At 37.6% G+C, this 23796-nt stretch overlaps 1 protein-coding gene across 1 annotated transcript in view; it reads right to left on the bottom strand.

Moving 5' to 3' along the window:
• PDSS2 (decaprenyl diphosphate synthase subunit 2) overlaps positions 1–23796 on the bottom strand; it is a 111508-nt gene that overhangs the window by 86717 nt on the left and 995 nt on the right. The window lies entirely within an intron of this gene.

The following is a 23796-nucleotide window of genomic DNA, read 5'->3' as shown; positions in this document are numbered from 1 at the left end:
GTAAAGCTAGAATGTTTTTCTGAATCTTTTCAGTAATTCCCCAGGGATACTGCACATAGCAAGTGTATCATTAAATCATTCATATCACATTATGAAATATTTTTTAGGTCCAGAGATACCAAGAATTTTCAAATCATTCATGGCTAACTTGCTAACATAGTTTTGACGTCCAGTTACCAATGAAGACTTTCTTACCTTGCTTTTCACTTTGTCATGGTTGCATGAAAAGCTATGGCATAAATCCATTCCCATTTGAAAGCAGTTTACTTGGTATATTTATTTCTAGCTACAAAAACTAGAAGTGTTGGAGATTTTGAGCCACACTCAAAATAAAGGCATAAACATACTGAGACTACCTGGCACGTACCACCACTAGCTAAACTAAGTTATTTGCAAGTGTGGGGTTTAAAGCTTCACACAAGGAATTTTTTATTAACTTGTGAAACCAAATTTCATGCTAGCTACATGTCATTTTGGAAATTTAGAATGTAGCTGTATAATTCTTAGTTTCATTACATTACACATTAATTGAAACAAGGTAGTGAAATTCCTGCTTTTCAACTACAGTGGTGAAAAAATGAACTTCAAAAATTTGCATGAACTTCTGCATGTGACTTGACAGTATAAGCTACAAATTTTCCAACTGGTATCTCAAGCTGCAGTGACCTTTCACTGCAGAACACACAGTAAGGAAAGCACATGCCATGCAAAATAGAAAAAAAAAAGAAAAGAAGCTGCTACTCACATTTTGAAAGTGAAAGTTCCAAAAGTGCATTGCCACAACAACTACTTCAGCATACAAACTGACAGTTTACTTCTTAAGCCTATCCAGAGTACTTTCAGAGCAAGTTAACAAATCTATGAATTTACAGAGTGCAGAAAAAACAAGTGTCTCAAAACTGGATATTTCTTTGTTCTAAACGTTAAGTCCTGAGTACTGAATCCCCAATTCAGTGACCTTATTTGGAATCAGTGAAGGAAACAGACTTGTGAACTGAAATCACTTTCAAAATGGCTAATAAAAATTACACAAGTTTAAAGAAATAGATGTGATATTTAAGATGTAGCTCACCCAAACCACAAAATTAAAACTCAAGAACTTCACTTTACACACTAGTATAAGTTTTGACCCTGCACATCTACAATTCAGCTTCATTTTCTCCCAATGTCAAAAGGGGAAAAAAGAAAAAAGAGTCCTCATGGTGTTGGTACTAAGTTACTGATCCCTTTTTATTTTGGGGATTGTTCCTAAAACCGTTTGGACTATAAGTTGCTGAAGCCATTGCACAACACCGAGCAGATGTTTAGTGCTGAACTTCAGCTTAAATTTCCAGCAGGTGACTAGCACTGCTGCCACAAGCACTTTTGGTTTGTCCTCCTTTGTTCTACCTCCAGTTCCTTGCCTCCCCCCAGCAGCACAGGATGTAAACACAAAAGCAAGTTACAAAGAGTTAAAAAGTTATTACTCAGCCAAGCTGTGATTCCCGTCCACTTTTAGCCTGAGGCAAACCTAGGCTAATTAGACTCAGGTTAACCTGCAATGAGAAAAGGTCAAGCTACATTGCATTATTTTGCATTTGCTTTGGGCTAGATGAATGCACATTATTCAGTGTTCACAGCTCATCTTATGAGCAGTAACCTCACTGCACACCCTTTACAAACAATTCTGGTTTTAAGACTCAATCCCATGTGTTGAGATAAAATACAGTTACAGTAAACTACCCCTGGCAATACAATGGCAAAAATCTGAAAATTAAGCAAGCAGTTTTGCTTTCCTGGTCCTAAAAAAACCCACAAACATTGTACAGCTAAATTATTATTTAGCTAAATATTTAGCTAAATATATGCTAAATTTATTTAGCTAAATATATGCTAAAACCATGGAAGGAATTAACAGAATTTCCACTGTAAGCACCACTGGGAGACTGTTTAACATCTGCCTACCTCTTCTCATGTAGGATTTAAATTTACTTTGTTGAATTGGTGGGAAAATGACACTGTTTTTGTAAGTGTAGATTATCATTTCAAGTGAGATACTCCTACAACCTGCACCCAAATGAAAACTGAAATTAATTTCATGACAGCTTGGAAAGTTCCACTTACTTAAAGAGAACAGACTTTTTTTTTCCATTAAAGCATCCTTCAAATCTACCAGATTCAAATGTCCATTTTGTAAGTATTTTATTCTATATGAATCCACACATGTCTTTGGAGGCTCCAAGGTGAGCTCAGTAGTCCACAACCAGGAAAAATCTCCTCTGCTCCTGGTCAGAGGTCTTCATTTTTTCATTTTGGAACGCTGTTGCAGAAACTTTTGAACAATATGCAACATGTTGAACAGCAGAAGGTGCTGCAGAAAAAGGAGAAAAAAGAATGGGAGGAGAGAAAAAAAAGTGAGGAGTGAAAAGTTTTTTAAGGGAGTTGGTTCTTTGTCTGCAAAAGAAGTATCTCTTTTTACAAAAATCCATCAAAACCTCATCCCATCAGGCCACAATTCTGAATACAGGGTCTCTTTGAGGGTACAAGAGAAAGTAAGAGGAAATGAGAGTGGCTCAATTTACATTTTAACTAGGAATCCACACAGGCAAAGCCCCCTGTCTCTCTGGCTCCAAGGCCACAGAGCAATCTTCCACTTTTATCAGCTGGTGCTTCTCTCTTTGGCTGAGTGAAAGCTGTGTGTCAGGAGAGTGCCTCTCCACTAGAAAAACAAATTCAATTTTAGGACATTCACTACTAGCAGGATTCCCACAGACATGAATAGAGTTAAAACAACGATTAAAAAACATAGAAAAAGGCAATAAAAAAGGCACTTCACTTAACTAGTTCTTTCTTTTACAAGAAAAGACAAAGAGTGGAGTAAAGCCACAAAGAAGCTAGGAGATGAAACTAAAACCCTGAACTCAGTCCAGGTAGTCTCTTTCATAGCTATGAAAGAAAGAATAATTCCTTTTTTGTCAAATTATCTTACCAGAGTTGAAGAGAAAAATCTTTTATCTCCTTCTATGCTCTTGCTTTAGAAGAAAAGTATCAAAATGTTGACTATTTAAGTTGCTACAAAAGGATCCTACTGCATGGATTTTTTAAAATGTCACTTCTTTCATTACAATCCAAGCACAGCACAGAACAAGTAATGACTATACATGTATAGCTCACTTACAAAACTAATTATTGGTGCTAATAATGTCTAGAGCAACCTTCTGAAATTCTCGCAGTTTGCCCAGTAGGTTCATCCCTTAATAAGTGACATGATGTGACAGACATTCAGCACAACGTGTGAGGATTTGACTACACCATTCCCATTGTGAACACTAACTCACTGCTGCACTCTTGCAGGCTGCACTGAAAACCTTCCCCATCTTGTCAGTGTGAAGGACTAATTACATCACTTAAAATTGAGAGGAAACTCTTCTAATCAAGGATCAACTTTGGCATCTGCTTTTACATTCATCCTAATCTCCCTTTTCCGTACACACACAGGCACATTCATAGGCAAATTCTTTCAAAGAAAATCATTCAAATTAGAGGAGAACTTAGGCCAAAAGTACATCTGTTTTCATTACAAGAACTTGCCTAATGGAATTATTCTCTTCTCCACAAGCCTTTGGAAATAAATTGAGACTGAGCTTATATACATACATAAAGCTACAGAACAGTAAAGAACATCACACATATCCTTAAACATATCCTTCTGCTATGCCCAAACTGCTCTACTGATCTCAAACCATTTATGATTTCTACTTAGATCTAATAAGCAACAACAAATAAATACTGAATTCTTTTGGACTTTTAAAATATTCAAAAGGACTTTTCTTCCCATAATGAAGCAGAACAGATGTCACATACTACAACCTGCTGTTTGAGACTGCTCTTCATCCCTGTGTGCTCTCTAAACACCAGTAATAGTCTAAACAAAGATGGAATCAAAACAAACAGGACACAAGTGACCATGAGAGTCAGCATTATCTTGCAGATTAAAATATACAAACACAAGAAGTGGAGTTGTGCTTCCATGGAGAACCATCTCATCACACATGCTCTCATATAAGCAGATTTCTGCCTCTCAAATGAAGAATGCCAAAGTGCCCAATGGCAACATTCCTGTAATTTGTCCATTTAGCATCAGCACCATTTCTACATGCCTTTCTTTGTGATAATGCTCAATCTGCATCAGAAGTTCACTTCCACATTTTATCATGTTTTATTCTGTATTTTTAAAAAGGGCAAAATAAAAACACACAGCATTCCTTGGAGAACTCAAAGCCAGAAGTCTACTTCTTCAATACACATTATATACAAAGACTGCACGTACAATACAGCTAGGATTTCTATTTGTTTACTTTCCTCTGGTGGCTTGTAGGAGCAGTAATTCACTTCAGGACTTCATTTTTAGTCTGGTTCAAGCAAAAGAATTTATGCAGAACTGCAAAATTCTTTGAATTATAAAACATAATACTACTTAAATTGCTACAAAAGGACCCTACTGCATGGATTTTTTAAAATGTCACTGGCTTTAATCATGCCAGAGAAGCATAATTTTTCACTAATATGCACATGCAGTTCTGCTACAGCTTTTTTCTTTCCTCTAAACAAGAAAAAGCTTACTTCAGAAGAAAGTCCTTACAAAGTAAGGTCTTGCCTCCTTCCTGGTCCTGCTACAGTGCTTCTGTCTGACTTTCATCATCAGAAGAGCCTCATGAGTAAAGACACTCCTTCAGCGCTGAAACCACTTTACTGACCCAGCTTTGGTTATGCAAGTCTTGGTGTCTCTTCTGTGGTGGTGCAAGTATCTGGGAAAAAAATCTACTTTCTTTTTCTAAGAGAAAGATTAAGAGAATCCCTCATTTTAAGTTCTCACAAGATCAACCCTTTTTGCCTCACTTATGTCTCAACTTGTGTGGCAGCAAAGTCTTCAGTGGACCTCTGGTATTTCCCTCCCACATCCACTTCCCTACACTGATCCAAAAAGATCCACTCATACAAATGAAGTGACTACTGAACTTAAGATTCAGTAGTGATGCCTGCAGACCTCAAACACTGTTGGCATGCATCATTCATCTCCCTCCTGCATAGCTCCTCAAAGAAGCACCCATTGAACTTACATAGCACAGGATGGCACAGGAGGTGTTTTCTGAAGCATTCGTTCCCCATGCTCATTAGAAGGGCTGTCCACAGCACAAGCTTTGATACAGACATTGACATAGTAAAAACTAACTCCTGACAGGAATGTAAACACATAGGCTTGAAGCTTTTGTTCCCAAGTCCATGATACTCCAAAAATCTACATGATTCATTTTCAGTGTACAACAGTTATCTACCAGAAAAGTGCCAATGAAAGCTTAAGAAGTCCTTAGGCCCAAAGGGACCTACCTCTCTGGTGAGACCAGTCCTGGGGAACGTTCTGCTATGTACAACTCACTCCAAAGGGCTCCAGTATGCAAGAAAGCACTGCAAGCAGCCTCAGCTTTCCCTCTGCAGCTTCCTGCAGCCTTTTACACACACCGAACTCCAAACAGCAAGCACTCTGAAGATTAACAACAGACACCTTAGCTTGGTGTGCTGCAGAAAGTCAGCAGAGAAAGAAAGATAAGATTCAACCTAAGGCAGCCAGTGCTGTCGGCATGACACACAAGACCCTAAACCAGCTGGTGCTCCAGAAGAACTGCCGGCTTTGTGCCCAGGAGTATCACATTACAATAGTCAGGAGAAAAGTGATGAATAGATAAGTAATTGAGGTCAGGTCAGCCTCTGACAAGGGAGAGTTTTCTGTCAGCGAGAGGCAAGAGAAAACACTCTTTGTGAATGCTAAGCTCTTGTAGAGCAGATGGGGACGCTCCCAACAAAGCCACATGCCAAACACACGGCAACTTTGTAGGGCTTAACAATTTTCCAGATACCATCACCATTATCACCTCCATCTTACCCACATTTGGCTTCAGTTTGCATTCCCTCTTTCCCAAAACCACAACTTTGATTCTTCTTGGTGTTATTTATATCCTGTCCTTTCAGGTATACATCATTTGCCTACTGCCAAGCCACACATCTGCAGTCAGCTTGCCTACCGGTCTGTAGAGAAAAGAATTCCCCAATACCAGAGACCTAGCAGGGGAGATGCAGATTTACATCTTTATTTCTGTTTTGCACCTTTACACAAATGCCGATGGAAGGAATATCAGGAAAATATTTAGGATCCACCACTCCTCTCTGAAGAGACAGCTTTCAAAAAGGAAGCAAGGCCAAAGAGCCAGTCATCCCAAAAATGGTTCCTAATGGATGTGTGTTTTTACATGACTGATGTTTCTCTCAAGAAGTGTGAAGAAAGAAAGCCTGGTTCAGCCACCTGCTACTGCAGAAGCAGAAAACAAAATGTGTGGAGAAGCCTCATGACACGGTGTCTTCCCACCAAACCTAATGCTGCTGAAAACGAATTGACACATACATTGTTATGTAACTCAGCATGACAAAGAAATTGTGTTTCTTCAGGTTTTGTTGGAGGTGACACTTTCTTCTTTTCTTACAAAACACTGCAAACTGTCACTCAAATTTCTATTCCTCTGCTCTCCCTGTCTGTTCCAGTAGTAATCCTGCAGATGGCACTAGGGACTAAGAAATTTCTTTCATTTTTTTCTTGTCGGAGGTCTTTTACTCTATATTCATTTCATGTTCGTTGAATTGTACCATAGAGCTCATCTTTTAAGCATCTTGATCACTTGAAATCGATAAAAATTACCCTGTCCTCCTGCTGCACCTTTAAGATCTCTTCAGAAATTTCTGGAAAAAACTCCTTTATTCACCAAATATTAGGCATTTGTAATAGATAGTATAAAATAATGGATGGATAACACCAGTAATTTAAGTAAAATGGCATATTGAACAGAAGAAACAAAGTCTATTATCAACACATAAGATGAATAACAAATAAACTCACATAGACAGAAATGTAACTTTAAACCTAGGATGGTGCACTGTTGCTCCTTTGAGATACCCAGAAGAGGAATTCATTCAAATTTCATCTTTCATGCTTTCTATGAAGCTATTCCTATAAAAGTTAAAATTCACTGTTCCCATAATCATCTGTGGCTTGATTATCTCACAGGATGCAGCAGACTCATCTGAATTGGAAAGATACTTCTTGCTCAGTGCACCTTTTTTAGCTAGACAGATGGTACAGCAGTTTCAGAGCAGAAAGTTAAGTATCTAACAAACAGCTGGAAGATTTTAAGCACCCCACCTACCCTGTCTGGGAGGGCAGCCATTCTCATCTCAGTTTATCTGAGATTCTCCAGACAAGGTATTTTTAAAAGAGCATTGAAAAGTATTCCGTTCCTAAGACAAATTAAATTTCAGAAAACATATAGAGGTGACTGAGTGTGACCTCAGCTATCCTTAAAAAGAAAATAGATCTGTAATCTTCTCTTTTAATGGCCAAGATAAAACCAGTTGCTAAAATATTCAAGGCATACTTGACACCTACTCACCTCAGAAGGCTAGACAGCCTGTGAAAGACAGACACATCCTTTCCTACACTGATCTCTACATTAACATGAAATGATCATGAAATAGAGAAGGATTGCTCCTGCCAGATGCCAACAGTTGAGCTCCCCTACTGTCTCAATCATTGACTGAGAGGGTAAATAGAGAACATCTAGACAGAAACCTGAGCTCATTATTTAGAAGTTCTCCTCATTGGCTGCTTGCAGAACTACATCATAAACGAAACCAATGTGCAGTTAACAGCAAAGAAGGACAACTACAATGTGCAAGGCCATTCACCCACATTTTGGAATCAAGGACAGAAACAGAGAACTGTTTAAGCTTTTTTCATTTCAGCTAAAAGAAACCAGCAGAGAGTTGGAGGAACCTCAGGTGGTGCTGCAGAGTTTAGAAGCTCAGCTGCTACTTCAGATGCAGAGGCAAGAGTGTCCTTCCAAACTGCCAGCACGAAGGGAAGTAGTCACTTCTCCAGAACAAGGCAGCTTCCATAAGGAACCTAAATATCATGCACTGAGAGTGCACAATAAAACACCTCCATCAGTGAATTAGATCAAACAGAAAACACACCCAAAATGAAGAAAACACGTGGTTTTTTTCCTTCTCCTGGATTAGGGAGTTACAGCAGTTCACAGAAAGGTCAGACCAACATCATACACAGCCAAAGCACAGGAGGGACAGGCAAAAGCAGGGAAGGAATGAGCATCACCTCTCCCTTCTAGTAGCAATGGCCAGCAGACCAACTCAGCTGCTTGTGAAACCACAATTTAAGATCTCTCTGGCCAACTCTGCTTCTTGCACTCAACACAATGAGCCTTAAGCCTCTTGCTAAAACTATCCTACTGCATCACTTAAGAGCCAACCCCAACAAAAAGATCTCTTGCATGCTTTCTATGCAGTATATCCAGAAAGATTTTCAGTTAATAAAACTGTTTATCTACAAGTTTCTCCTGAATCATTAAAAAATAAGCTCACAAAAGTATTAATCATGTTCTTGTAGATGCAAAGATTTTCTTTTCTGCCTTAAATTTTTTTCTTCCCAAAAGAGGCAATTAAAACTCAAACAACAATAATACAGCAATAATAAATATAGCTTATGTATTAATCCTATGCAGAACAAATGGGATTGATACTAAAATGAGAAAAGAAAAAAAAATGTTTATTTCTGAACTCTAATGTCTATGTGGGTCATTGACACAGTGATTGACACAATGGCCTGACACAAACAACATTTTCCATAACAATCCTCCATTTCAGTACAGCTTTAATTTGTTGTCCACAAAAATTACATTTGTGTTTTTCTTGCTGTCTCCCATTTCTCCACTTCTACAAAGTTCTTTTGAACCAGAAGATTGATAAGCAGGAATGTAATAACTAAGGCAAAAATAAAAAGGAATAAAACTAATCAGAGCCCACTATAACCAAGAACTTCTCTTGCCAAAGGAAAAGCTTTGCAAAAGTTTTAAGTGAAAGAATTGTTACAAGAGCCAATAAAAGATTTCAGATGAAGTATTAAATCTCTCAGCAAATCATGAGTCTAAAACTGAAATCAATTCACTACAAAATAGAAAGCTAATACATGAAATATTTTTAAGTCCCTGCCAACTAGGAAAGCACTTCCAATTCCTGCATAAGTGTAAATGCAGCATGCTAATGCTTGGTCATTTGCACATTCAGACACTACCAAGATTTCTGTATTTTTAATTAAAAGGTTCTTCTTCCCTGTAGTTCTTCTAGCATATTATTCATATTCCTTTTGAATTTAAAAAGTTACATGGCATTCCTTTATGTATTATATGTTCTCTGAAGATTAGTATGAAAAACACTATGTATTTCCAGCTTTACTTGACAGGTACATGCTGATGCTGAAGAAAGGCTGTCAGACTGTGCGTGCACAATTCAGAATGCACTGAAGACAAATGAAGTTCATGAACCGCTGTCCATAAGGGGAGCTGCTTGTCCACTGAACTACATCTTTCTGTTGTTTTCAATTCAAAGTTATGAAAAGAGCATGTATGGTTCTTAGCTTTCAAAGCACTACACAGCTAAAAACCTTTTGGAACCACTGGAACGCTCTGGATGCAAACTGGAATTGTTTAATGCGTCTTTAACAACCTCACTGTTGTTAAAGTGTGCACACACTCCACCCTGACTCCTCTTCAATCTGCCTTCTGTAACATCCACCTCTTCCTTTTCCTTCTGAAATGTGTGGGTTTCCCCTGACTCCTTCCTCCCTCATTAACTGCTTCTCTAATAATTTAGTGGTAACACTCCAATTCCCTACTCGCTAGAAAATCTGTCAGGAGGCTTTTCCTTTGCTTGAAAATCTACTTTGCCCCTGGCTTGGCACATTTCATCCAAGCTGCCTGGTGTTCTTTTGGCCATTATCAAGCAATCAACTGAATCAACTTTTGCCAAAACTGAGCATCAAACTTTCTTTCCCAAGGGACCTTATGCTTTTTTTCTTACTCTGTATAATATATTTCAGCTGTTAATTGAAGCAATATAATTAATAGCAAAATAGATAACTGTGACTTTTAAAAAAGCCAACACAAAAACCCCCAACCAAACAAAATTAAAACCAAGCACCTCTTCAACACTTTCATCAGCAAACAGAAGTCTGCATCTAGTGCATTCAGACTATTTGCCTCAGGCAAGCAAGACCTCTGCATGGTATGTCATCATTATTTTGTGCTTTAAAAACCATCAGTGGGCATGCTTCCTTAAAATAGCATAGAATATTATTACCTGGAGATTACCTTCTGCCTCCGTCTGAAAATGTGTTAGGACCACTTGTGCATGGAGCAAAAAAAAAAAAAAAAAAATCAGGTTGGATGCAACTTTCTTTACATACTAAATAAACAAATACTTTTCTTTTTTCATAAGATGCCAATAAAAAGCTCCCATTTACTTAGAACTGACTTTGAACAGCTTCACAAATAATGTTTCCAGTATTTTACATCCCAAACTCAATTTCTGTTAATAGCCCAGTAATACTGAATTTGTAATAGCCAAAACAATCTTATCTCATTTGTAGTGAAAAAATTAAGCATTTTCCGAGTTAACTTCTAATGGTGTTTGAACAGAGGAATTCACAATAGCAGATAGTAAAAATGCTTTAAAAAATCACCAAAACATCCCAACAAAACTGAAGTTTATCAGTTGCACAACATCATGGTTAAGTTCCAATCACATGCAATTACCCACACTGAAGTTTTTCATGAGCTTTTCAGTTAATATTTCAGCTCTTGCACCCTGGTAAGCAGAAGCTCCAGGCTAGGACACTGATGTTTTTGGTTCTCCAGGGGGTTTTCCACAACACAAGGACTCAGAAGCAGAACATGAACACATGTTCTGATCTCAAGGCATCTGGGGCATTATGCTCCTGCCATGTTCTGAGTCCATACCCCTACATGGTGCTGTGCACACCAAGCTGCCACAGTTTGCCCAGGAAAAAGACTTGCCAACAGCCACACAGCCAGAATGAAAACCCAGCCTGGGCCTGCCATGTGAGCAGTCAGCACTTGAACCGCTGAATGCTGGGAGAGCACACCAAGTTCAACAACTGAACTCATCTAACTTAGCATCCCACTTTCAAAAGATACAAAAAATTAAAATATTTGATAAAAATTTAATTACAGGATAATTTTGCTCTCTCCCATTGGCTGCAGGCATAGAAATCTGGTATTCTGGAAGATTATTAGAAAACTAAAAATACTTGCATATTAAAAAAAGTATGAAGATGGGGATTTTAAAAGAGACTCTTTTAGTGATATCTCTCCCATAAGATACTGTAAGAATGTTCTCACAAAAGTCTTTGCTAGAGGCAATTTCTCCTCCCTCTTGTTCTTCAACTAGCCTCCCAAAAATTCTTTCAAGTAATTAACACAATTAAAGGCACAATGATGAAAGCTAACTTTAAAAAAAAAAAAAAAAAGGAAAGGAAAGGGAAAAAAAGTTTAATGGCTGAACTCTTTACCCTACTTTATTTTGTGAATGTATCTTTTATTGTAACTTAAGACACTACAAAATAAATTGCAGCTTGGCTACAACAGTCACACATGGGAAAACACAATTTAGGTTTGTTACTTTCTCTTCTTCATAAATCAGTCCCGGGCTCAGTTTAAACACATGCCAAATATGACCTAAATGTATCACATCTTCAACAAGTAATCATACACGAGAAGAGGAAAATGAGCATTGGTTCAATCCTCACAGCCCACAAGCCAACGATTAGGTTACCTTCTTGTAATTGTATCTAGTTATATACATACATGAGAAACAGTTTAAGCAAATGGAATTCATACTGAGATCAGGATATGAAATTAACACCAATAAACCTGGCTCTGTATTTTGCACATTTTCTACAAAATTTCATACATCCAGTTATCAGTGCCTCGTTTGGTTTTACATGTAATTTCTGTGGTCCTCAGCAGCTTCAGAAAGCAATGTATTTCAATGGGTCCTAATCTTTCTCTTCCACAGCAGACAGGAAAATGTGTTTCTGGTGATATCTTCTAACTGTCCAAGCTGATCCCTGAAATGCTGGACACAAACCAGAAATCAAAAGCAAAACAGCAGACTTGTTCAACGGAGCAGGATACAACAGCCTATTAGAGAATTATGCAGCAAATATTATCCCTCTCCACTGCTAACATAGTAAAAGCTCCTCAGGGAACAGCTTAACTCACCTGTAACTTAATTTAAAATTTAAAGATTTAAAGCCTAAAGTAATTAATTAAAATAATTTAGATCTCTTGTGAAAGAATAATTCATCATTCACAGGGGAAGAATTTAAAATTCTTCACATCAACAAATGATGATGTTTTTGAGATAATCTAATGCAAAATTCAATTTTTAAATAAAATTACATCAGGTATGGAAACACAATAGGCTACCCACACCATAACAAGCCTGCAGGCTTCTGCCTTTTGTGTCTCAGTAGCAAAAATAAATATTCAATATTCTGTGAATTCATAAAAATCATAAAAGGGAAATTTAAAGCTAAGAGAGATCTAGCTCGCTCTTTCTTTAACACTGTTTAGAGCTAGACTAGCTCTGAAATGTTTCTTTAGTATACAAATGAGGAAAAGTGTTTCCATTCTTGATATGGAAGTGCAAAAAAAATCTCCAAATTTCTCATAATAAAGCTAAGACTAAACATGTACAAGGTCTGACTATCTCCTCTCTTTAACAATACACATTTGAAATTACAAAACAGATAAAACTTGCACAACATGACCCCCTGAAGTGGAGTTTTTTTGGTTGGTTGGTTGGTTGGGGTTTTTAAACCATACAACTACACTCTCCCAGATATTAGCAACACCTTCACAGGTTTCACATTTACATTACACTCCATAGCATGGCAACATTAATTCTATGTAGATTTAAAGTGCTAATTTGTCCTCAAACTTCTTCAATGTATTTTCTTGTTTCTCTAATGCTTACATTTATAAGAAGGGCTTATATTTGTTTGTCTCCAGATTGAACACATGGGAACAAATCTTGAAAGCAAAGACTCTATACAACATCAGGGACTTTTGCTTTTGAATGCCGTTGGAAAAAAAAGAAGATTGAAAATTGTTTCATGAGGATTAGTGACAGTAGTTGGTAAGCTTTTCAGTTATTCATGACCTTAAACAGATTTCCTTCACAATGTCAGGACAATGGTTCTTCCTCTCAGTAACACTCACTGCCATGGTTCCTTGTCTACCACTCCTTTTACTATAGCCATCGACAATCAGGACAAAGGCTTAAATGGCAGATTTCCTAAGGCAAAGCGGTGTGTACATGACTCTGACTCCCAAACTGCTCAGTAAGACTTGTTTACCCACAGCTCCATCACGTGAGAACATGAAAACAGCTTTCAATATTTAATACCTACATGCACACCAAGGTAATCTGAAGCTCTGGTACCACCCAAGGACAATATAGTAATCCAGACTTGGTATTTCTAGGAAGTAAATCATCTAGCAATTGTAACAGAAGAAGGAAAGAGAAGGGAATTATTGCCACAAAGACCCCTCAACTCCTAGTTGCAATGCATGTTTACATCTTAGCACCTACCTGAAAAAGGTTTTTACTAAATTAGCTATTAGGAAGATGGAAGGAACACTGGGGATTGAGGATGAGACCTGTGAAAATTAGAAATCAAAGCCCTCAAATGAAAACACATTCAAAGGAGCTAACTGCAGAACATCTGTGCAGGCAGAACAAACAGCCCATCCCATTTCTGTCCACACTTTGAATCTGACACAGAGCTCTGCTGCTGACCACCTGCATTCACAGTTATGGATGCACATTGTGATTGTGAGCTGCTTCCTTAAGAGAACAAGCCTGGCTCAGCCCCAAGGAGCAGCTCCTCCACGCTTGGATCACCATGCACACGGCATGGAAGTGGGGGGATGAGGGATGCACATACTCCCACTGTCAATCTCACTGTTGCTCTGGGAAGCATCAGAACGTTGTGCTGCAGCATGGCATCCACCAGCAGTGCTATGTTTGCATTTATTAGAAAAAAAAAACCCACAATCTCTTGAAGTTTCATTCATGATTTTCAGCCACTAAAATTTTATCATTCCCTGACAAGGCCTGGTAAAAGACTTGGAGAGATTCAAGGTTAGAAGTAGAAAAGCAATCAAGAAGGTGAATTTTCAGTTGGTGCTTTATTTGAAAATAAATTCAAACCAGGAAAAATTAACTTCAGTCCTCTCAAACTGCCACAGGGATGAAGATGACAAAAAAAAAAGAAAGTATAACCTCACACATCTCCTCAAACAAAACTGTGTGTTAGGACATAAACTCCAGCCCTGTTCCCCCACAAAAACCCACAGACAGAAATGTGATCCCAAGTGATTCACAAACAAACAAATAAGGCCATGTTTCTGTTGCTATAACATAACACATGGTACTTTTTTTTCCTCTGATGTAATTCTTATAACATTATTTTGGAATCTGACTATTTTAAACTTGGTTGCTACGACACGTTATAGTCATTAGATGGATTCATTTCCTACTTTCCAACTGGCAAGACTACTTGTTTCAGTTTTATGAAGTTATATCACGGACAAAGGACACATAAAACATACTGTAAATTCTAATAGTAGAAACTCCTTTAATGCCTTCCATTCCTTGAATAAAGGAAGGAGGATTTCTGCCCACAATTACTCTAAAGGTAATCTCCATGCTTCCAGCTTTCTCAAGTTTTCTGAGCCTTATTTCTGAAAATGGTCTTTTCACGTTATTACTCCTACTGAGAGACAACATCTGATTTCTTGCAGAGCCTGTCAATGACTCCCATGCTATCTAAACTTACAAATAATCAGAAAGTGACATTCTGCCAGTAGACAATAAAACATGGAATACAAATCCCCGCTGATATTTCTGGTTTTAACAACTGGGGATGAAGAACAGATGATGAATTGACCCATTAGTGTTTCAGTATCACTTCCACTGGGCAACCATGAGGTTTGGGGAAGACTTGTTTTTACTGTAGATTAATTTTTAATTACTGAAATATAGTCATACCAGACAGATCACATTCAGAAGCCAACTTCTAAAAGAAAACCAAATAGGAACTTCATCATGTAGCATTAAAATCACCAAAATCCTTTTAAAATATGCACACAGTATACCTTCATATTCACAAACCACATTAAATACAAAGCATTTGGGAATCAAAAACTGGAAGGTCACTGGGGTAAAAACTTTACCCTTTTATAACAGGCATGAATATAAGATGCACTGGTATATCAAAGGAACCTTTAGATTCCAGCTTATGAAAATATATGAATTTCCATAACAGAAAAACACAGTGGCTCTGTCATATTCAATCTCAAAATTCAACACAAATTTAACAGAATAACAATGGATCTTTAGGGAAAAAAACCCCACCCACTAATAAACATATGCTACCACAGTCATTTTTTAAATGTGCAAAAGAGGCGATTTTTCCACTTGTGGCTTTGCTTGTGTCTTTGGCCTAACAATTTTCATTTAGCTCCTAACAAGTTGAACTTTCTGTTAAGTCTGATTAAAAGCAGTCTTACCCGGTCAGATTAGAGTGCTTCTACTACTGCCTAATCATTCATATGACTAGCAGCCACAAGGAGTGTTGGCACAGACCATTTACCCTCAAATTGCCTTAATCTGGACTATGCATTTGCAGGATGGGTCTCCACAAGCCTGCTACAAACCCAGTCCTACTTTATGACTGAAACATAGAATCTTTCTTTCTCTACTTTTTTTTTTTAAGTGCAATAGGTAATCTATTTCCAGGAGCAATGACAACACATAGATGTATTGACCCTTTGATTATGATTATTTCATGGAGAGTGCTGAACAGGCAGTTAATGAAAAAGATAGCTGTCATACAATTAGCTTTGCACTATGAGTGTGAAGATCTAGAAAAGAAATAATGGGAGATGTTAGGGAGAATTATATTTTTCTTTAAAGAGTACAGATCCTATAAAACTAATTAATTGTACATGTTTAGGGGCAGCTATCAAGTCAATCAGTTCACACTTATAGGATCATTTAACCAACAAATAATCAAAAATAATTTACACTTGATCTCAAAGAAATCTACTTGTAAAGGCAGTACTTTTTGAAAAAAATTGGAGATGAATGCTAAAGGATTTGCCTGTTCATATTTTTAACTAGAAAAATAAATCTGAATCAGCAGTGCCATGGTGTAGGACTTCCTTCCCTAGCTGGGAAAAAGGAGAGGAACAAAAGAAAAATAGATGTAACAAAGTATAAACTTTTACTTTATTAAGAAACAGAAGATTACCTTCAGGACTTTCTTTGTTTTTCCCCAAAATGGAAGAGCTGCCATAGAATAGAACCAACTAGTGCTATTTTGAAGAAAGGAATTGGGGGAACAAGAAAGGAAATTATAACAACCATCACTTGTAATTTACATGGAAAAGAAATGAGAAAGATGAATGCAAAAGCTGGAGCTCCTGATGTTTCTTTAGGAATAGCTGAGGACTAAAGAAAAGATAACTATGGCTCTCCTGAAGAACCACCAGCAGCTGAAAAGGTCTTAGAGTTCCTCAGTTAAATTAAGTATTGAAGCAAATTTCTAAGCCTTATCTATCATTATAAGTAAAATCCAGGTAGTTCACAGCATGTGTTTGATAAAAGCTCACATATATAATGAGTCTCAACAGTTTTCCTATATGATCCGTCTTTCTTTCCTTAAATGCAATTCTTTCATTCAGCAACAGAGAGAAAAAAAAATCAAGGTAAAGTGATTGTCAATGTCTGACAATTGACAGGGACAATTCAAGGACAGCAAGCAGCTGCTACAGATTTTAAACTTATTTTTTGTTATAGACCCAATTTTTAAATTCACAGTGCTCCTTTATAGTCTGTTAGGTTTGTCTCTAGCAGGGTTCCTTTAGGGCAAGCACTGCAGACAGTCTGCCTACCCTGAGGGAAACTAAGACACTCAGATGTGGGGTAAAGGAAAGATATTAATAATTTAAGACAGTGGTCTGCAACCCCTAGGACAAAGCAATAGGGTAAGTATGGAAACACCTAACTCCCGAGCTCACATTTGTACTCCACGAACTTGTATTTTCCTCAACAGATTTACAAAGTGCTGCAGCGGATACAGTGTTACCCATGTTTTCTGGAGGAGCTCTGAAAATGCTCATGGTTAATGACACCTCCCGCCACAGCCAGCACCTCCAGAGCAAGGAGAGAAGTCAATCAGGAGGCTGCAGCAACAGAAGAGGCAGCACAGCAGGGAAGTACACTATTTGTAAGCTACAAAACACTGACCTCAGAGACAGAAAAAGCCCTGGGTAAAGTACTTTTTCCATTATTCTTATATGGTAAAGAGGTTAACTTAACACTGCCAAATAGAAGATTCACTGAGTGAAAACCACTTCCAGTAACCCAAATATTAATTTTGATTATTCTTTGACATTGGTTCTCATTTTCATTTTATAGAAAGGCACCTCATTTTGTATTTGGCAACTCTCTTCAGTGTTACAGAAGGAATTATTTTGAAACTATTTCCACTTATTCAGTACTCTTTTCCTGCGTTTAGCAAACATTGACCTAACAGTCATTCACTAGTCCATTAAACTTGGTATTCAATATTCACATGCATTATAAATCAATTGTATTTGAAAGCAGGAAAGAACAGATGTGAACTTTAAGAACTACCTTCATTTCTTCACTTTGGGCACGCAGTAGCCTACAAAGTGTTCTCTAGGTGTGCCATACTACATCCTTTCAAGGCTCATTGGCATTTGGATCTGGGCATTATACATTCAGTTTCTCTGTCATATCTTGAGAACGCAAGTTTAAGAACTCCCGCAGTCTTTCATTTAATCAGACCAAGTTGTACTGGAAGTTCTACTGAAACCTTCAGACTCCCTATGCAAAATACCAGAAATTATCAATATCACAAAAGCATATTAGTTTTCACTGTAAATAATTCCATTAGAAAATCCCAAACAGAATCACCACCTACTTTGAGTACACTTTGTTTACAAAGATCACCCTACATGCTGAAATAATACATTCTTAATAAGCACAAAAACCTGGGCTCAACATAGATATTTAAATGAGAATCACTGCAAAAAACCACCATTATTCAAGTGCACAAGAATTTAATTAGCAGCCGTGCTTTTGCACCTTCATGCTGCAGATTTCCTGCTCAATCCTACTTTGCTTATGGTGGCAAAATATTCATCAAAACTAAGTGCTGTAACATACAATTAAACATCCTTTACATAATTTTTTCTACACAAATAGTGTGAATGAATGAGAAAACAAGAACTCAGCACCACTACAGCTGAAAACCCATGATCCTCACAATGGCTACCTTGACTTCTTGAGCTAGCATTTACTAATGCAGTACGTGTGTGTGTGGATATAGATAGACAGACAGGCACACATGACTGGCCAATATGTTTTATCTTCCAGACCGAGATTATCACCTTCAAACCCAACAAAGTGTAATATTTAAAAGAAAAAAAAAAAGAAAGAAAAAAAGGAAGCTAAGATCCCTTGAACATGAACTGTGAACCTGAAGCCCGAATGTACAAATATTGATGCAGCTTTCATCTACTGACACCTCTTCAAAAGAGCAGCAATATCTGATGGATCTCATGTACTTAAATGCTAAAAGAGCATTTAAATATATGAGCGTAATATTTATTGTTGGTGGAAAAAACTATTTAAAAACATACACTAGTGAAAGTAACACAGGATGAGAAATGAAATACAACATTTGGAAGAAAGAACAAACAGCACATATCTATTCCTCCCATTCTACCTGATTACAGCATAAAGGAAGAGTGGGACCTACAAAAATGGATTCTCTCTTCCTCTTAATGATACAAGACAGTATTAAGTGGTGGCTGACTGAGAACCATAGTGAAGCCCACAGGGACAAGGAATAATGTGGAAGTAATCAGAAGGAAAATTGCAGTCCATATATGAACGTGCAATTTCTTTCATGTCTTTTTACCTTCCAAAGTTAACTTTATCACAGTAGCTCTTTGTGAGTTCGCTCAGCCAAAATACCCAATAAACCGGTTTTGGTATTCAAAAAGGTTTGCTTGATGGTGGTTATGGTAACAGAAAACCCGAGGGAGTACCAACATTTCAAAGTTATGAAACATGATGGAGGTTTTTCAAGTCTATCACAACTGACTGGGAGATACTCACAAAACCTAACTTAGCTAAGAGGGGCTAGCATTTCTTGAAAGACAAACATTTCTTGTTGGGCTGAGTCAAACCAAGAATTTAACTCTGGTCCCTCAATCAAGTGGAGCTCTCCTGAAAAAACCTGTTTCCACCAGCTATACACAATGCTTTGAGAAACAGTCCTCCTGGACAAAGCCAGACTTCTTATAACCAGTATAATTTGCAAATAGCATCAACCATGTCAAGCAGGAAAAGTATTTCTGCATTTCTAACATCAGCACTAATACTTTCTGCAGAAGTGTCCTGAATGCCAGCTGCGGCAGTCAGTGCTTCCAGGAAGTCAAACACATTTCTGCAGTGAGCACAGGAAACGACACAGCTGCCACATCACAGCTAACATCACAGGCATTCTGACCAAAAATCACATCTCTCTACTGCAAAAATATCTTTTACAAAGTGTTATAGCAGGCTGAAAGTAGAATAAAATTTAGTGAAAGCCAATGTGTTTTAACTTCTAATCTAGCAATTGCAGGAGAAGGACTTTATGACCCACGCCCGTAACAGATTAAACAACTCAGTAAATCTTAAAAGACTGTAGTAGAAGCTCAACTTTGGCCAGACATTCTGCTTATCACTTTGAGTGTCCAACTGCCTGCTGTTTTCAGAGAAAGGTACCTCATTAACCACTGTCAAGTAAATAGATGCTATCATTTTTCTGTCTCAGAAAATAAAAATTAATTAACATTAGAAACAAGTTGCTAAAAGGCTATTCATAGTCACTCACAGCAATTATAAAAGAGGACAATTTTAAGGTCACCATTCTATTAAGGCAAAATATGAATTGGCAATAACAATGTCATCAACAACAGGCTGGAACAAATGCCTGTGTCTACGCTGAAACTGGTCACCTGCATAGGAAGGCAGATGCATGCCACACCTGGAGTTACAAGATGTGTTACGGAACTAAGCTATCTCAAGCTGATAAAGAAACAGAAATATCAAGAAGCCAATGTTATCAGACATCATAAACAAAAAGCATGTCATCTTGAAAGTGCTCTGGATCACATTATTGGGCCTTAAAATGTCTAGAGATCTACACTGAGCAGGCTGCAACAGAACAAAACCTGGTCTAGCCAGTCTTTTTATTTCTGTAATAATACAGGAAAACTGTAACCATGTCTACTTAAGCATTTATCACCAACAAACAATTCTGACAGAACTAAAACATAATCATTCCTCCCGCAGGCTAATGAGAGAATGGCTGGAGCTAAATGGTATCCCATAATAATTTTACATGTATGAAGTGTTCCATTTCATTTAGTGATATTATAAAAGTGATGCATTGGCCATAACATTTACTGTTTACAATCTGCAGCAAGCTATACCCTCCTCAAGGGAGATTAAGTAATCAAGAAAATGTTATTCACACTATGTATTTGAGAAAAATAGATCACTGTGCCAATTACAGACTCTTTCCTATACTAAGAAGGATGTATGCTAGTCTAGAAAGGAGACAGGAAAGAGAAAAGACAGGAGATTTGTTTGCTTCTCAAGTGAAAAGGAGGTCATACAATCATGCACTGAAAAAGTTTTGCTTTAGTCCAGCAAAGCCTGAAGAGGAAAAAAACCAAGAAACACTAGTTTTGAGTAGCTGCTGAAGACACTTCATTATAACAAATCTTAAAGCTCTGAAAAACCATACAGTGACTCACAGCACTACAAACAGAAAGATCCAGTAGTAGTCAGATTGCAATTTTGTTTCCAGAGTATCCATTAGAGGCAAATATTTTTCTTAATGATAGCATATCTTTAAAGTATTCTTTGTTAATATTGCTTATACAACATTTTCCACTAAAAGATCACAGTGATCGATACAGGCTGCAGTGAATGAAGTGCAACATCTCCAGTAAACAGATGCTGCATTATTCATTTCACAGATAAGTAAATGCAAGTATGAAAAATTAAGTGACTTGCTCTAGTCAGAGAGCCAAAAGCACAGCTGTGAATCTCATCCAGATACCCCAGCTTTCAATGATCCATTAACCACTAGACATTAGCCTTTCTAAAACAAAATGCAACCTTTTCCTCACATTTTGCCCTCCTTCTAACAAGTCTGGCAAAGCTAGTACAGGGGCTGTTCACGTGGCTGACTTTAAAGAAACCAAAATCTTAGAAATAAACCAAAAATTTTTAAAATATAAGCTCAACTTTACCAGATGGATTACAGAACTCCCAAACCCATCACTGCAGGGCTCAGTTACCTGTCTCTGCCCTTCCAAGAGGAGGGTCAGCAGTAGCTCTCAGATTTAAAGCTGCTGACCAGACACAAGCTTGGTGGGAGGTATCAGGGTCACACATCATCCCAGAAGAACACCTGCTGCAGTCCTGATTCACAGCAGGCACTTACACCCAGGAGCTGCCAGTGCTGCATCCAAACAAGAGGAAGAAATGGATGGGATCATCAGGGAAACGTATTCTGGCCCAACAGCTGCTTCTCCACATGTCCTGTCTCACAGGCACAGATACCTTTCAGCTGCCTTCCTCAAGGCTCTCGGCACAGGCATTGCATTGCACTGCAACAGCCCAGCGAGCCAAAGCCTGGCAAAATGTAAAAAACACTCATCAACACCCTGGTTACACTAAAGGCTTTCTGTGTGGTGGCAATTGTGTCCTATGCTGTCTCAGCTCAGAACTTGCTCCATGCAGACAATCATTGATGGGGAACCCACTGCTTTAAGAAACCCTTAATGGTCTCAAGAAGACTTCAAAAGCTGGCAAAGCCTTTAGGCAGGAAGGGAGGGTAGACACAAAACCACTGATGACAAAATTCCACCAGTCAATGATGATTAAAGAAAATTGTTTAGACCTGACAGCAAGCAATCAATTTGGTTGCCACCACTTATAACCTCAAAAATAAATGAGTAGAAACTTGAGAAACAGCACATGCAACTAATCAATTTTACAGCACATATTTTTCAGTAGTTTCCACAAATACAGAAGTCTCCTTAAACGCTGGAGTACTTCTCAGATATATATAGCATTTACTCACTCAGAGATTAGAGTTCCAGAACATATCAATCACTTAAGTAGTTTTTAAAAAATCACCAAATAAAATATTTTAGATACCCTTGCTTTAAAAGAGTTGTCTGAACACACAACAGGAAATCTTTATTACTTTTTAAGAATGAGTAATGAGACAGATTTAAAAGTATTAAAAAAAATCCTAGTATTGAAAAATCATGACCTGTTTCCTAAATTGCTGTGATAAGTCAGAGTATAGAGCTTCGATTCAAAACTAAAATCAGTCACATTTACATTGAAACATACAACACTTAAATTTCAGAAATAAATTATCAAGATCATTGAGGAAGCATATGGTCAAATTTCACCTTATTGCAACATCACACCATAAAACAAGGTGTGCAAGGTACAATTTGTGCATTACTGTGGGTGTACTAAAACTTGTCAGCAGGATATAAACTCTTCTTACAGCACAAAGGCCAAGGCCGTTGGAAATCCATCTGCAACAAAGCCCTTGGAAATACCAGTGAAACCAAGTAAGAAGGTCCAAAGTAAGGGCACAGGGTTTCAGTTTTATGTGAGTAAATACTACCTCTTTCCAGCACAACACATCAGTTTAGTAGTGTACTCTGAAACATATATGAATTTTTAAAATGAAAGTATTTAGTCCTGGGCATGACTATACTCCTACTGATGTTCCACAAGCCACAGGCTTACAGAATTAACCCTGAAGCAGCCCACTTAAAATAATAAAAAACCCCAACAAACCCTTACAACATCACAGCTCCACCACAAAATTTCCAACCATGCCCCAAAATTCTGCATTTAAAACTCCCAAACAAACCAGTAACTCTACTACACATGGCACAGGCACTCTAAAGTTCCACTTTAGCACTGCAGGTCTCTGTGACACTTCTGTGACTGCAGTGCAAACTTAAGAGCCCAAACACATTGTGCTTCACTCCTTCTATTCCCTCCATTCCCTCCATCCCATCAACTGACATTACAATGACAGAAGAGCATTTTCTTCTCATCCCTCCCCTTTATCATAACCTTCAGTTATAAAAAGTTCAACAAAATCCCCTCCACCACCATTTTCGAAAGTCAGGTATTTTCCATTTTTATTAACAATTTCATTTCTTTCTTGCAGAAAAGTCTACTCAATGCCAATGTCTAAATCCCCCTTCCTCAAAATTATGTTTCTCTAAAAAAGCTGTTTGTCCCCTGTACTCATTTTGTTCACTCAAGACAACCAGATTTAGAGACAGAGAGCTTGAAAACAAATCTTGTTTTTATATCGTTAGAACACTGTGGATTTGCCAAGGACCACTAAAGAGCTACAACTTCCAACAAATGCTCATTTTTGTCTTACACCTGTTAAAAAATACTGCGCATACTAAACTTAGATTCTATTAATGTTGCTATACCTGCAGTTATAGCAAACACAGATCAACCAAACAAAAACCACCAAAAACTCCAAAACCAAACAAAAACCACAACCAAAACACTCAAATCCACAACCAAAAGTGAAAAATAGCACTTTTATTTTTCCACTTCTATTTTTTCGGAAAATTGCACTTTTATTTTTTTCGTTCATTTTGGTAAGGGTCTGAAGTT

The sequence above is a fragment of the Melozone crissalis genome, unplaced genomic scaffold (genome assembly GCF_028551555.1).
Source record: "Melozone crissalis strain CALT ecotype California unplaced genomic scaffold, PUWL_Pcris_2 ptg000027l_1, whole genome shotgun sequence".
Lineage (NCBI taxonomy): Eukaryota > Metazoa > Chordata > Aves > Passeriformes > Passerellidae > Melozone > Melozone crissalis.
Note: the sequence above shows the minus strand (reverse complement) of the source record. Positions and strands in the feature narration are given on the sequence as shown.